This window comes from Hordeum vulgare, chromosome 7H (genome assembly GCF_904849725.1).
Source record: "Hordeum vulgare subsp. vulgare chromosome 7H, MorexV3_pseudomolecules_assembly, whole genome shotgun sequence".
Classification (NCBI taxonomy): domain Eukaryota; kingdom Viridiplantae; phylum Streptophyta; class Magnoliopsida; order Poales; family Poaceae; genus Hordeum; species Hordeum vulgare.
In genome coordinates this window covers 432,411,940-432,416,016 of record NC_058524.1, presented here as the reverse complement: position 1 = coordinate 432,416,016, position 4,077 = coordinate 432,411,940, and positions in this window count along the sequence as shown.

Below are 4,077 nucleotides of genomic sequence, written 5' to 3'. Positions count from 1 at the left end.
GAACCCGCAGGGTGTACACACTTAAGGTTCGGTGACGTTTCGGTATAGTTGAGTTATAGGTGTTGGTGACCGAAGGTTTTTCGGAGTCCCGGATGATATCTCGGACGTCTCGAGGAGCTCCAGAATAGCCCGAAGGTAAAGATTGATATATAGGAAGTCCTGTTTTGGTCACCGAAAAAGTTTCGGGCTCATCGGTAGTGTACCGGGAGTGCCGGGAGGGGTGTCGCGGACCATCGGGAGGGGTGTCACGCCCCAAGGAGCTTCATGGGCTGTGGAAAGAGATAAAACAGCCCCTAGTGGGCTGGAATAAGTCCCCACTAAGGCCCATAAGGTTTGAAAAGGAAAAAACACAAGGTGGAAAGAGTTTCCAAGTGGGAAGGAGGAATCCTACTCCAAATAGGATTGGAGGAGGACTCCTCCTCTCCTCCTTGCGCAAGGGGGAAAAGGAAGCCCTAGGGCGCAGCCCTCTCCCTCCTCTCCTCCTATATATACTAAGGGTTTTGAGGGTTTTAGATACAACAGAAAAGAGCCATGTGCCGCCCTCTCTCTCTATATCTGTTTCTCCTCTAGTTTCAGCGGTGCTTAGGCGAAGCGCTGCTAGACTAGCACCACCACCACCACCACGCCGTGCTGGAGAACTCATCTACCTCTCCGCCCCCTCTTGCTGGATCAAGAAGGTGGATATCGTCATCGAGCTATACGTGTGCTGTACGTGGAGGTGCCGTCCGTTCGACACTAGATCGGGAAGGATCGTGATGGGATCGCGAGACGGATCGTGATGAGATCACGGGACGGGCTGCGATTTGGATCGCGAAGATGTTCCACTATATCAACCGCGTTATCTAGGCTTCCGCTTAGCGATCTACAAGGGTATGTAGATTCACTCTCCCCTCTCGTAGATGATCATCACCATGGATAGGTATTGTGTGTGTGTAGGAAATTTTTTGTTTCCCATGCTGCGTTCCCCAACAATACCAATCCTCAACTGTTTTCAATGACTACGCACAAAGAAACAAACAACTTGCACCAAATCCGGGTAAGAGGGTCGTCAATCCCCTTGATCTCGTTATTTGCAAGCAAATGAGGTGTATAGATAATTGTTGATAATTTTAATTTTGAAAATAAAATAAAACACAAATAATGCCAGCAAGGTAGTAGTAGTGTTTGTAAATATATAAGTGAATAGACCCGTGGGCCGTAGTGTTTCCTAGTGGCATCTCTCATGACAAAGGCATATGGTGGGTAAACAAATTACTGTTGGGCAATTTTCACGACAATGATCATGTGTATATAGGCATCACGTCCATAAGAAAATAGGCCTACTCATGCCTGCACCTATTACTATTACTCCACTTCAAGAGCGCTTCTATGCTTACCTCTCTACGTATTAAGTAAAAACAGTGTAATGCTTGGAGAACAATAACATGATGTAAACAAAGTAAAATCAATTAATATGAATAAACCCCATCATTTTATCCTTAGTAGCAGCGACACAAGACGCATCATCGAAGACGAAGTTCCGGCAGAAGATGGCGACTCCCACCTCCTCCCTCCCGCACTAGTGACTCCATGGCGATCTGGACTTCTAGCCGGTATGCTCCTCCATCGCTCGGTGCATCATCTCAGGTGCACCGCCTCGATCACGTACGTGCTTTTTCATGGCTTGCATGGGTGGCTCCACGTTGGATCTGGATTTCTCCCCTGGTGCAACTTTGCGGATAAAGTTTTCTACTCCTATGGCTTCTGTGTGCATCCGATGCATCATCGTCGACCTTTCATCATGGTGGTATCTTTTGGTTGTCTTGCTTTTCGTCTCATGGAAGATTCAGTGGCTGCGGCGCTGAAGTCTGCCATTGGGGATTCCACCATTGACCTTATGGTGACGAAGATCACATACTCGGTTTTTTCCTTCCTAGTTTCTTGCAAACAAGTTGGTTTTCATATATTGGATTTATGTTCTTACAAGTGCTCTAGTTTTAAGTGTTTCTTGAATCTATGGGGTAATGGTGGCCCGAACTGGAATCGGGAATTTTCTCTATGGAAGAAAGAATGTGATGGTGAATGGGTTTTGGTAGCCCCTCTAAGCGACGGGCTGCACTAGGTCTGATGTCAATGCATTCCAGGACAGGAGAATCATGATTTAAATCTAGATCATCTACACGTAAGAAGCTTTCTTTCGCAACCCTCCAACAGTACGAGGTTTGCAAGGGTTATCGGTGCCCTGTCACGCAGGATGAACTGTTGACATTACAAACTGCTGGTTATTCTGGTCCACTGCAGGAGCATGTAATTATCAGTGCACCACCACCGGTTGAACTTCGATGGACGACAGCGACACCACGTATTACTTTCGGTACATTTTGTCAGCTGACGTCATCTCCCGTGTTGTACGGCAATGAAATAAATATCACCATGATTGATGGGATTTCTCCCTCTCATTGCGCTGATTCGGTGTCGCCCCCATCTTCGAGCGGAATTTCAAAATCTTTGGATTTCTCACGGATGGATGGGTTCAACTGCGGGAATGCTTCTATTAAACCTGTTGGGCCATCGGTGAACTCTCCTTTGATGGGTCCGGATATTCCTTCCTCGCAAGCAGCCCACCAGCAATTTGACAATTTGATCAATGGCATGGTTCATGAGATATTTTCCTGCACGATCTGCTCTCAACGTGGGCATCTAGCCCCCAACTGCACGTCGCTGATATGCTCCTCCTGCGGCTATGTGGGCCATTCCAAATCTAACTGTGCTTCTTTTATGCGTGATAATTGTCTTACTTGGAAACGTAAGAGCCCCACCACCTCCCCTGTCGCCGATTTCTGGGGAACCTCTGTTGTTCTTGGGGAAGCCACACAGCCTGCGGAACAGTTCCTGCCTGTCCTTTCGCACTCATTGCCTCCCAGGACTCCATCAGAGCCACCGCCATTAATGCCTCCACCTCCCGCAACTCTCCTTCAAATGGCCAACTTCGAGCTTGACCCTGAGCGGTTTGTGCCTCCGGGCCATAACATCATCGATTGAGGCCCTGACCGCCTCCCGCGGACGTTCATCACGCAGACATGAACAATATGTCATCGCCGAGGTCATGCCTTCACCCCCTGCTAATCAAGTCGCTGAGGTACGGCAGCAGGTTGTTGATCTTCTGCATAACTTGGGCTTTCATGTCCGCTCTCATCAACCATGGATTGAGGGGGTAGGTTTATTTGAGCTTAGGGATGCTAGAGAAAGCTTTGCTGCCGCTCGGATGGTTACCCAGGATTTGGGGAATGATACTCTTGTCAGATGCATGCGGCTCAATGAGGGAGTAGGTTTTAGAGGGGCTGCCGGCTTTCATCAGGGATGTCTGATGTTTTTAGGCGTACCTTTGGATTACCGCAATACTAATGATCTCCGGGCTGTGGTTAATACTTTTGGTGAATTTCATCATTGGGCCAGTGATGATCCATACCTTGTCCGCTCCATCGTTTTTGCATCTTTCCCAGATGATAATCTGGTTCCCCACAGTGTCACGTTTTCGAAATATGCTACTTGGGGTGGGGCGAGGGTTTCTTGGTCTACACCTCTGTTCATCTTGGGTGCAGGTTTTGCTGAGCAAATGCCGAATGATGAGGATCCAATGCCCCTCAATGGCAATCCCCATCCGCTGCTAGGACAGTTGGAGCAGAATAACATGCTCTTCGCTCTTTCGCCATATCCAGCGTTGGGCTGGAATGCTGTGCCGCCACCACCAAAATCCCCAATGTCTGAGCCGCCGGCTCAACACGATGATGGTGGTTGGGGCAGGCACCCTGAAGCTCCTCTGGAGGAATCTGCTGCCCCGGAACAAGACCAGGAGTCCATGGTCATTGATCATCCAACTTCTTCTGACTCTATTCAGGAGATTGTGGTGGTTGATCCTCAGCCGGCCGATGCTGAAGCTGCTGCAGAGGATGATGCTGTAGGAGAGGAGGCTGCTGACGATGATGCTGTGATGCTCCTGCCGCTCCTAATGGGGACAATGCTACTACGGATGATGCTGCTGGAGATAGGGCCCCTGAGGAGGAGGATGCTTAGGAGGAAGCTGAAGATTTCAATCCT